This window comes from Equus asinus, chromosome 15 (genome assembly GCF_041296235.1).
Source record: "Equus asinus isolate D_3611 breed Donkey chromosome 15, EquAss-T2T_v2, whole genome shotgun sequence".
Lineage (NCBI taxonomy): Eukaryota > Metazoa > Chordata > Mammalia > Perissodactyla > Equidae > Equus > Equus asinus.
Window position 1 is genome coordinate 26,832,395 of NC_091804.1, and position 12,196 is coordinate 26,844,590.

Below are 12,196 nucleotides of genomic sequence, written 5' to 3' on the forward strand. Positions count from 1 at the left end.
TTCAATAGTCACAGCCTCTGCCTTAGTTCAGGCCCTCATTAATTCTTCCCTACTCTCCAGTCCACCCTTCTTCCAAAGAACTTCAATTTATCTACTAAAAACTAAACCTCACCATACATCAACTCCTTGAAAACCTTGAATAGCTCCCTATCAGTTAATGATTCAGTCAAAACTCCTTAGCAAGGTCTTTCACAACCAGGTTCCACACAACCTTCCCAATCTCATCTCTGATCACTCTTTTCACACGCACACACACACACACACACACACACACACACACACGCTCCAGTCACATTCAATTACATTCCCTGAAAATTCATGCCTTTACCTGGAAAGCTCTTCTCTCCAATCTACACCTAGCAAACTCCTCTGCCTTTCAGAATGCATCTCAAGTGTCACCCCTTCACAAAACCTTCCCATTCCTAGAGCAAAGACATGCCCACCTCTGTATCCTTAGAACCCTTGATAACTCTCCTTTGGCATTTTCCATCCTGAACTATCACTGTTTACATGTCCACATCTCTTATGAGACTGAATATCCAAAGTGAAACCTGCCATAAAGACTTTGAACCCCCAGATCCTAGCATAATACTTGACATGCAGTAGATGTCTTAGCGCAGAGTAAATGTCTGCTAAATGGAAGACACGCTTGGCGGTAGGAGTAGGATTTCTTAACCTGGGATTCAAAGACAGGAGTCCACAGAATTCGGGGTGGGGGAGAGGGGGTCCATAAACTTGGAAAAAAAATTACCTCTTTATTTTCACTAACCTCTAACTGAAAGTTACCATTTTCTTCAAATATGAATGTAGGCAACAAACCATTCTAGTATTAGCAGTATCTGTGACTCTGTCACAATAATCACAGATATCTTTATATTATACTACAGTTGATGCAGATTATCTTAAAATATTATTTATGCTCATCGCATCTTTAAAATTGTACTTAGACCCATCACTAAATCTGATTTCTTATTGTGCTGATAAAGAAGTATGTCTATATTACTGTATTACAATTTGTATATTTTGGTAACTGTATTTCAATATAATTGGTTTTCTTTGTAATCCAGTGTATTTTGTTTCACGCAATTAAAAATATTCTGAGAGGCCCATAAGCTTCTCTAGATGCTAAAGGGCCCCATGGCACAGACACGGTTGGGCCTTCCTGCATTAGAAAGATCCAGAACAAATGGATCATGTTGCTGTATATATGTATGGCATGTACGTATTGAATATACTGTATACTGAACCTTATTGCTATGAAGTTCTCATAACCTTTTTGTTGAAAGTCCTTTTTGATTATATGGGAGTCCTGGAACTACTATATCATGACTGATTTGCAGTTTCCCTCAGAATTCTCCCATTAGCCCATATGAACTTTGAACTCTTCTCTATGATGATCAAACTTCAATTAAAGTTTGATCATGATAGAGATCTTGCGTCTCTATCATTGTACACTGTTATCTCTCTAGCTTTTTGTGTCCCTTTGCTGTATAGTAAACACCTAGAAGAGAAGGGGCATCTTTTAAAACTCTAGAAAGTGAGAAGTCACAAGGGTCCTGAAGACAATTTCTTTGCACAAATGGAGGTGGGCTAGAAATTATCAAATAGCTGGTTACCTATACTTTTTTGTTTCCCCCTTAGTCTTTGTACCGACAAACTTATTACAAAAACAAAATAAATTTATTAATAGTTCTTTGATATATGCTACCAAGCTTGACTTCTTAACACTTTTTTCCGGTTAGCAAATTGCTCTAGGGCAGTGTATGGAATGAGGAGGCAGCAGACCTGAGTTAGAATACCTGCTCTGCCACTAACTTGTAAGATCTTGAAAAGTCAACTTTTCCTTTCTAGGTCTCAACCAAAATCACTACACAATCTGAAATTGTTACATGATCTCTAAGACCCTTGTAGTTTTTATACATTTATTTCTCTTCATCATTCTTACTGGCTTCAACAACGCCTTTCTGATGACCTCCCCAGGTGACCCTGCTCTTAAAACAGTGGGCTGTCCCCTTCCTGGGAAGACACCTTGGGTCACCGCCCACAAACAGCCCAGTCCCTCCTTTTAAAGACACACAAACTCCCTAAGTTGATGGAGGCGCTCTCTCTTCTTGCCAATCAGTTCCACTCTCTGCACCCCTTTTGCTGACCAGCTCCTGCATCCAAACCTCAGTCCCCCTTTTCCCTCCTCCTCTTCAAAGCCTTCCTTTTTTCTGTTGCTGTCCCCAGTAGGGACTGGAGGATCCTGGGGGCACATATGTCCTCAGTCCCTTGGGAGTTATACGGACTTGCAATCTAGCCTGCGACTCCGACGACTGCCCCAATCTGATACCTGCGTCGGTACCTAAAGGGCCCCCATTTCTAATCAATACCCTCCCCCCAACCACCAAAGAGCTGTCCCAGCCCTGACAGCTTGAGCGTGGGTCCCACGCCCCTCCGGGTCCTACCTGCCTTGGGGTCCTGAACACCGCCCACTGCCTAACCCAGCTCCAGGTCCTGGTCCCCCAGCCCCATGGACCCAGATCCCGGTTCCGTTTGGACCCAGTGTCCCTTCTCCGCGACCCCCGCCACGACCCCACGTCCGGCTCCCGCCAGTACCTAGGGCCTGGAGCACCACCCCATGCAGACCCCGGCCGGCCTTGCACTCCCTCAGCGCCCCAGACCCCGCGTCCCGCACCCTCCCCAACCCTGGCCGGGCCCCGGCTCCCTCCAGCGCCCCCGCCCGCAGGCCCCGGGCCCGCTCCCCAACATGGCGACGGGGACACGAGCGCGGCGGGCGGGGCGGCTCCGGGCCGGGCCCGCACTGGGGCCGTGCTCCACGGTCGGCCGGCGCCATTTTCCCGCGCCGGGCCCGGGCGGCACCTCCTTCCAGCGGAGCCAGCCAGGCTGAGACCGTGGACGCCCGGCGGGCCCACCCCTTACGGGCCCGCGTCGCCGTCACCTCACCTGAGCGCGGCCCCAGCCCTCCCGGGCGGGCCTCGGAGAGCCGGCCGGGGCCGTGCGTGCCCGCGGCCCTCCGTGTGTCTGTCCGTCCGTCCTCGCGTGCGCCCGTCTGTCCGGCCGTCGGCACCCGGCCGCCCGCAGCCCGACCCGGCAGGGCCTCGGGGAGCCGGCGGGGAGGGGGATGGGCCGGACCGGGCCGGGGAGGGAGGGGGAGGGAGGGAGAGAGAGAGGGAGCGCGGGAGGGGCGGGGCGGGGCGGATCCAGGGGGCGGGGCCCTGGGGTCACGTGACCAAACGTCCCCGGGAGCGCGGGGCCGAGCGCGCGCCCGCTCACTTGGACGCAGAGCGGTTAGTACCGGCGTCCGGTGGGTCTCTGTATGCTTCCTAGCACTGTAATATCGTCAGTCACTTCTATCCCCACTTCGGAAGCTCTTCACGGCTCTATAGGAGCCCTCTGGCTGAGTGTCCTTGGGCGAGTCAACTCTCCAAGCTTCAGTTTACCCGTCTGAAATATGGGAATAATAATAGTGCTTTGTGAAGAGGAAATGATGGCATGGAAAGCGCTTGACACAGAGCCTGACAAATAGTGTCTAATAACGTTAATGGTGATAAAGATAGCCTTTATTACTAAGTCCTTCTCTACTTTTCCCATTACCAGCACGCTAGGAAGTTCAGTAGGTGCTCAATAAATATAATTCTTGCGTGAACAAGGGAGTACGGCCCCCCCCCCTCCCCAAATGTGGGGAAGCCTCCCCGGCACTCGACTTGATACCTGTCATACAGGCCAGGATTCAGATCTGGCTTTCACTCTTGATAGCTGTGTGATTTTCTTTTGCCTCTGAACCTCAACTTCCTCACCTGTAAAATGGGAGTTAATGGTCTGTTGGGAGCATCACAGAAGATAGAAGATGAGCAGGTGGATTGTAAACTGCCCAGCTCAGGCATACTGGTCTCATCTAAAAAAAGGAGTCTAGAGTCCTTTACTTCCATAAATATTGAGCACACACTGGGTGCTTGGACTTGTGCAGTAGCCATCCATGGCCGTTTCACATCCTTCCTGGTTCTCTCCGATCTATTCTTCACCCTGCTGTCAGAGTAATGATTCTAAGTCAGAAATCTGGTTATGTCCCTCTTCTATTTAAAACTATTTGATGGCTCCACATTGCTCTTAAGACAAAGGCCAAATAAATCTCTTACTGTTGCCCTTCCCACATCTCCAGACTTGTTTCAGGGCCCTTTTCGCCTCTCTCGGGGCTGTAACTACAGTCATCTTTTTCATATATTATACTTCCTCCCTTCTCAGGATGCTTGCACATGCTGATCCCTCTGCCTGAAATGTTCTCTTCCCTTAGAGATAACTCAACAGCCTCCAGATCCCAGCTCCAACATGAATACCCCAAGGACACCCTCTTCCACCTCTCCTCAGGCAGGCTCTCTTACTTGTTCTCAACAGGAGGCATTAGGTTGTTTACTCCCTATCTTTGCCACTAGATTGTGGACTCCATAAGGAAGGAGAATTTATCCATCTTGTTCGCCGCTGTTTCCTCAGCACATAGCACAGTGCCTGGCACAGAGTAGGTGCCCAGTAAGTATTTGTTGTGTCTGTGAATCCTTGGCACTGTGCTGGGTGCTGGGTCCAAAAGGGCAGAGAAAAATTAAGAGAACCACAGGCGGCCACAAGGGGGCACCTCAGACCTTTGAGCCTATGAAATTGACACCAAAAGGATTTACTAGAGGGGAAGAAAAGGTTTTTTTTAAAGCTTTTTCTTTTAACTTTTAAAAAGTGAGGCATAATTTACATATTGAAAAATGCAAACATCTTAAGTGCATATCTAATAAATGTTTACCTATGTTCTTGTGTTACCACCTGCCAGATCAAGTTACAGAGCTATCAAACCAGAAAGTTTCTTTTTGTCTCCTGACGCATGTCCCCTCACAGTCAGTACTTGCTCTCCCAGAGGTAACCACTATTCTGACTTCTAGCACCATAGATCAACTTTGACAGTTCTTGAACTTCATGTAAATATATAAGCATATATTCTTGTATTAGCCTGAAAATCTGATATACCCAAAGAATGAGTCATAGGATAATGATCCAATTAATGAATTATTTTATTAATTAATTAATCTGAAAGACTGAATGAGAAACTCTGTTTATTTCATCCTGCAGAGACAAGGGTCCTGCCAGCCATCCCAGAGGCTGAGATGACATATCCACACACCTCCAAGTCTCACAAAAATTTCTAGAGATGAGAAAGCTCTGAAAGATTCTAGAAACTCAACAACAACAAAAATCCAATTTAAAAATGGAGAAAAGACTTGAATAGACATTTCTCCAGAGAAGACATACAGATGATCAATAAGCACATGAAAAGACATTCAACATCACTAGTCATTAGGGCAATGCAAATCAAAACCACAATGAGAGCATTTCATATCCATTAGGATAGCTATTATATTTTAAAAAACACACACACATAAAATCACCAGTGTTGGTGTGAGGATATGGAGTAATTGGAACCTTTATGCATTGCTGGTGGGAATATAAATGGTGCACCAGCTGTGGAAAACAGTTTAGTGCCTCCTCAAAAGGTTAAACATAGAATTACCATCTGATCCAGCAGTTCCACTTCTGGATATTTACCCCAAAAAAGTAGAAGCAGGGACTCGAAGTGTTATTTGTATGCCCATGTTCCTAGCAGCATTATTCACCATAGCCAAAACATGGAAGCAACCCAAGTGTATATAGACAGATGCATGGATAAACAAAATGTAGTGTATATATACAACGGAATATTATTCAACCTTAGAAAGGAAGGACACCCTGACACAGGCTACAACATGGACGAAGCTTGAAGACTCTATGCTAAGTAAAATAAGCCAGTCACAAAAGGACAAATATGATATGATTCCTCTTATATGAGTTTCCTAGAGTAGTCCAATTCACAGAGACAGAAAGTAGAATAGTGATTGCCAAGGGCTAGAGGGGGGGAGGAATGGAAAGCTACTGTTTGATGGGTACAGAGTTTCAGCTGGAGACGATGAAAAAGTTTTGGAGATAGATAGTAGTGATGGTTGTATAACAATGTGAATATACTTAATGCCACAGAGCAGTACGCTTAAAAAGGGCTAAAATGGCAAACTTCATGTTATGCATATTTTACCACTGTCAACCTACAAAAACAGAAACCAATTGAAGAGACAAAGCATTCATTTGGGATCAAAGAATTGCAATTCGGGGAGCACAGCTTCAGATAGAAACCCAAATAGCATCCCAGTGACAGGAGAGGGGCTTAGGGTTTTTATGGGAAAAGAGAGGATGAGGTGAGTTGTCTTAAAGAAAGGTTCATTGGTGCTAGATGAGGTGAGACTAGGTTTGTACTTCATAGATTGGCCTGAGGGTCAATCATCAAGCAAAAGTCTACACCGGGACTTCATTATTTGGTTAGTGATCTGGTTCTTAGCAAAGTCCAGTTCCATCAGTCCTTATAGACAGGATATTCTTGTCCTTACTGACTTCTTGGAATGTTGGCAGTTTGGTCCAGTTTGGAAGATAAAACAAGACGTGCAAGGCAGTTCCTCTGACATGGCTCCTCTGGCTCTATTTTAATACCACTCCACTCATGTCATCTTGCACACCACAATTTAAAAAAAAAATGCCAGAACCTGAGCCACCATCCTCATTTTTTCACCTTATTATCCATGTCCTTACCCAAAAAGTCACAGATTTTCCTGGGATTAGCAAGGATGTAGGGAGCTTGGAGACAGGGGCCCGCTTGGACACGTACACATCTTGTGGGTGAAAATAGCAGGAGCACAGGCAACACAAATATTTGTTGCCCACAGGAAGGCAGCAAAGGAACAGAAACAGGACAAGAACTGGCACTAAGTCCAGCATAGCGATTATGAGGTTGGGGTCTGAAGCCAAGATACTCAAGTTCAGATTCTACGTCTGCCATTTATTAGCTACGTGACCTTGGGGAAAATCCACTTCGTTCTTACACAGATGAGGAAACTGAGACCAAAAGGAGAAAAATGACTTGTCCGGCGGGGTCCAAAGTACTTTCTCCTTTGTTTGTTTTTAAATCCTTACATGGTTTTCATTTTGTTTCGTGTCCCTAATATACTGTAAGCTCCCCAAAGAAGGTATTTTTGTAATATTATCACTTGTAATACAACCTAACTTTTCAGTGCTTCAGTTGCCTCATCCGTAAGGTGCTGATGATAATAAGGGCACCTTCCAGAGGAGGATTAGTTAAATGAATTAGTAGGGAATTAAGTGAATTGGTAGATATAAAATGTTTAGAAGAGTACCTAGCACTTATGAAGACTCAATAAGCAGCAGGTTAACACAGGCCTGTGAAGAGGTTCTCAGGCTGTTTCACAGAATATTTTGAGCAAGAAAAACAGTCCTAAGACATTCATGATTGTTATGGATCCAGAATTTGGTAAAAAGAAGAAGAAAATCAGTTGTTCTTTGATATGAACAATAATATTAGCATTTACTGAACTTCTGCTTTCATGTTTGTCCAAATGGGCTTAAGCTTTGCAGTGATAAGACTGATTGTGAATACTTGAACCATATCTTTAAGAACAGCATCAGACAGGAAAAAAGAAAGTAAGAACAAAACCATCTAGAGAGCATCAACATTCTACTGTCTGTGGGGTTCATCACAATAGTGCCAAACAAGGTTACCACATTTAGTTGGCAAGTTGTGTCTTGCAGGAGGACATCACCTCTAGGTGGGCACTGTTCACTGGTAGACGATGCAATTTATAACTTCGTTGTGACAATTTACCACTAGATGGCAGTAAAGTGCCTCATTATTACAAAATCAGGTCACAATTTTCAGACAATAGGAAATAAAGTGCCTTGAAGAGGGGACACTTCTGCTTTGTATAAAGGCTTAATATGGACAAGCAATGGCTTGCTTTTAGGAAAAAAGATTGAAAAATAGAAATAGAGTGATAAATACACAACTGAAAAAAATTGAAGAGTATCAAGGAATGACCAAAAAGAAAAAAAAAAGGAGAAATATTCTTAGGACTTAAAAATGTGTGTTCAAAAATATTCTGAAATTTTAAAATTTTTTATTGGAGTATAACATAAACACATAAAATTACACAAATCATAAGGGTAAATAAAGCCTGATGAATTTTCACAAAGTGAACATCTAACCAACACAAATTAAGAAATGGAACATTACCAGCTCCACAAAAGCCTCTTTATGCTCCCTTTCCAGTCATTACCAAGACTCCTGAGAGTAAACAGTATCCTGACTTCTAACTCCGTAGATTAGGCTCCCCAGGTATTAACTTTATGTGAATGGAATCATACAGAATGTATTCTTTTGAGTCTGGCTTCTTTTGCTCAATTTTATGTTCTGGAGATTCATTTATATTGTTGCATGTAGTTGTAGCTTGTTCCTTTTCATTGCTGTGTAGCATTTCATTATTTGAATATATCACAATTTATCCATTTTACTGCTGAGGCGCATTTAGGTTTCCACTTTAGGTCTAGTTTTAACAGTACTACTGTGAACATTCTTGTACAGATCTTTGGATGAACATTACAATGCTGGGTCATAGGGTTTGCATATCAGAGTATGTCAGCTCTAGTTGATATTGCCAAATCCCATGTCTTTTTTTTTGGACAGCCTTATTGAGATATAATTCACATACCATACAATTCACTCAATTAAAGTATGTAATTCAATGGTTTTTGATATAGTCACAGATAGGTGCAACCATCACCACAGTCAATTTTTTAGAATATTTCCGTCACCTCAAAGAGAAACTTTACTCTTTAAATATTGCCCTCCTCCCAACCCCTCATTCTCTCATCCCTAAATAACTACTAATTTGCTTTCTGTCTCTATAGATTTGCCTATTCTGGATATTTCATATACATGGAATCACACAATACATGACCTTTTGTGTCTAGCTTCTTTCACTTCACGTACTGTCTTCAAGGTTCATCTGTGTTGTAGCATGTGTAAGTATTTTGTTCCTTTTAATGGCTGAATAACATTCCATTTTATAAATATACCATATTTTGTTTATCCACTCATCCATTGATGGACCTTTGGGTTGTTTTCACCTTTTGGTTTTTTTGTTGTTGTTGTTTTGTTTTTTTAAAGATTTAATTTTTTCCTTTTTCTCCCCAAAGCCCCCCCGGTACACATAGTTGTATATTCTTTGTTGTGAGTCTTTCTAGTTGTGGCATGTGGGACGCTGCCTCAGCGTGGTTTGATGAGCAGCGCCATGTCTGCACCCAGGATTCGAACCAACGAAACACTGGGCCGCCTGCAGCAAAGCGTGTGAACTTAACCACTCAGCCATGGGGCCAGCCCCTCACCTTTTGGTTTTTGTGAACAGTGCTGCTATGATCATTTATGTTCGAGTTTTTGTTTGAACACCTGTTTTCAGCCCTTTGGGGTATCTATCTGGAAGTGGAATTGCTGGGTCATATGCTAATTCTATGTTTATCTTATTAAAGAAATGATAAAAATGATTAAAAATGTAATGATTTAATGATAAAAATCACTTAAAATGATTTTAAAAATTATTATTATAGGGGCTGGCCCATCAGTGCAGCAGTTAAGTGCACATGTTCTGCTTCGGTGGCCCAGGGTTTGCTGGTTCGGATCCTGATTGCGGACATGGCACCACTTGGCAAGCCACTCTGTGGTAGGTGTCCCACATATAAAGTGGAGGAAGATGGGCAAGGATGTTAGCTCAGGGCAAGTCTTCCTCAGCAAAAAGAGGAGGATTGGTGGCAGATGTTAGCTCAGAGCTAATCTTCCTCAAAAAAAAAAAAATTATTATTATAGCCAACCTAGTGGGTGTGAAGTGGTATCTCGTGTTTTTGATCTACATTTCCCTAGTGACTTATGATATTGAACTTATGATATCAGAGACTTATTGGCAATTTGTATACCTTCTTTGGAGAAACGTCTATATAAGTCCTTTGCCCATAATTTAATTGTGCTGTTGAACTGTAAGTGTTCTCTATATTTTCTGGGTACTAGACCCTTGCCAGATTTGTGATTACAAATATTTTTCTCGTTTTTGGGGTTGTCTTTTCACTCTCTTGATAGTGTCCTTTGATGCACAAAAGTTTTCAATTTTGATGCAGTCCATTTCATCTAGTTTTTCTTTTGTTGCTGGTGCTTCCTTTGGTGTCATATCTAAGAAACCATTGCCAAATCCAAAGTCATGAGAATTTACTCCTATGTTTCTTTCTAAGAGTTTTATAGTTTTACATTTAGGTCTTTGATCCATTTTGAGTTACTTTTTGTACATGGTGTGGGTAACAGTCAAACTTCATTCTTTTGTATGTGGATGTACAGTTGTACCAGCACCATTTGTTGAAGAGACTACTTTTTTCTCTCAGTGATCTTGGCACCCTTGTCAAAAATCAATTGATCATAGATATATGGGTTTATTTCTGGATTCTCAATTCTGTTCCATTGATATGTTTATCCTTATGCCAATATTATACTATAATCAAAAATATCCAATTTAAGAAGCAAGTAGTTACAGCTTTGAGTTATTTGAGGCCTGAGGGAATATCATGAAAACTAAATTTCCAAGCTTCTTATTTCTTCATTTCATAGTCAGCAAAAGTTAGGTTCTCAATGCAAGGTGAATTTTGTTTTCTATGGTAGATCCAGGTAGTACAATCTAAATAAAGTAAAAGTGATTACGAATTTAAAGTCCAGGAGAGCAAGGAACTTGTCTGTCTTGTTCATCAGTGTCCCCATTGCTTCGGTCAGTGCATGGCATGGAGTAGACACTTAAGAAAATATTTGTGGAATAAAATATGGTATTTCACGTGCTGAGCAATGAAACAGATTTTCCTAGATATCAGAATTTTGTTTTAACATATAAGAATTGTTCCAGTGAAGAAATCTTTATTCAAAGCTGTCATTATTTGTATATTTAAGAAAGGAAATGATCCCAAGGAGCCATGTGATGCCCCAAAAGCATGCTGAATGGAAGGTCCTGTAACTCCACAGAGTCTAGGAGAGTTGGTACGACCACAGACGTGGCACAAGCACCTAAAGCTGTCAGAGCAAGGATATTCAAAGTTGCATTGGAAACCACCCAAATATCCACTAATAGGAAACTGGTTAAATCCTTCAATGAACTATGATACATCATTATAAATAATTAGGTAGATCCATATATATTGATATTGACATGAAAAAATGCCCACGTTATATTGGTAGTAAAGTAATGCCAGAAGTAAAAAAAAAAAGGGAGGGTGTTACAGACAGTGTGAATAATATAATCCCATTTTTATTTTTAAATGGAATGTTATAGCTACATAAAAAAGGAGTTAGAGGAGTATATACTACATTATTGATAGTGAGATTTTTGGAAAGTTGAGATTTTGAGGTCATGGATCATCTACATTATATATTTAGGTAATGTTTGATATTTGAATAACTGTTACATCTGTAACCACATAAAATAATAAAGTTTGTTTGTTTTTGAGGAAGATTAGCCCTGAGCTGACTGCTGCCAATCCTCCTCTTTTTGCCAAGGAAGACTGGCCCTGAGCCAACATCCATGCCCATCCTCCTCTACTTTATACGTGGGATGCCTACCGCTGCATGGCTTTTGCCAAGCGGTGCCATGTCCGCACCTGGGATCCGAACCGGTGAACCCTGGGCTGCCAAAAAGCAGAACGTGCGAACCCAACCGCTGCACCACCAGGCCAGCCCTAAAGTTTGTTTTTTTTTTTAAAGAAGAGAGGGACATGATCTTTGGAGTCAAACAGACTACTTTTGAATTATGGATCTGCCAACTATTAACTGGGTGTCCTTAATCAAGTTAGTTCACGTATCTGAACCACAATTTCCCCATGCATAAATTGGAGAAATTAATACCAGCTTCATAAGCTTCATAAGGATGTTCTATCTACCTCATCAGTTTCCTCTCATACCATTGTCCTCTCAGTATGCTATAGAATAGGGGTCAGCAAACAACTGCCCTTAGGCCATATTGGGCCCTGTTTTTGTTAAATGAGGTTTTCTGGAAACACAGACACAGCCATTTATTTACATATTGTTTGTGGCTGCCTTTGTAACAGCAAAGTTGAGTATTTACTACAAGGACCATATGGCCTCAAAGCACGAAATATTTACTGTATGGCCTTTCCAGGAAAAGTTTGTCAATCTCTGCTCTAGGAAGAATACACTGGCATTTTTCCACCTCCTAAAACGTAACACATTCCTTCTCATCAC

At 42.2% G+C, this 12,196-nt stretch overlaps 1 protein-coding gene across 9 annotated transcripts in view; it reads right to left on the reverse strand.

The window, feature by feature from the left end:
* Window positions 1-3,141, reverse strand: part of NCOA6 (nuclear receptor coactivator 6) — a 103,889-nt gene extending 100,748 nt beyond the window's left edge. For 3 of the 9 annotated variants that reach the window (XM_044747870.2, XM_044747873.2, XM_044747869.2), the window contains exon 1: window positions 2,947-3,103. The gene's annotated coding sequence lies outside the window, so the exon portion shown is untranslated. Of the gene's footprint in view, window positions 1-2,941 lie in introns of all 9 variants that reach the window. The other 6 variants (XM_044747876.2, XM_044747875.2, XM_044747874.2 and 3 more) reach the window with 4 other exon arrangements.
* Window positions 3,142-12,196: the final 9,055 nt, after the last annotated feature.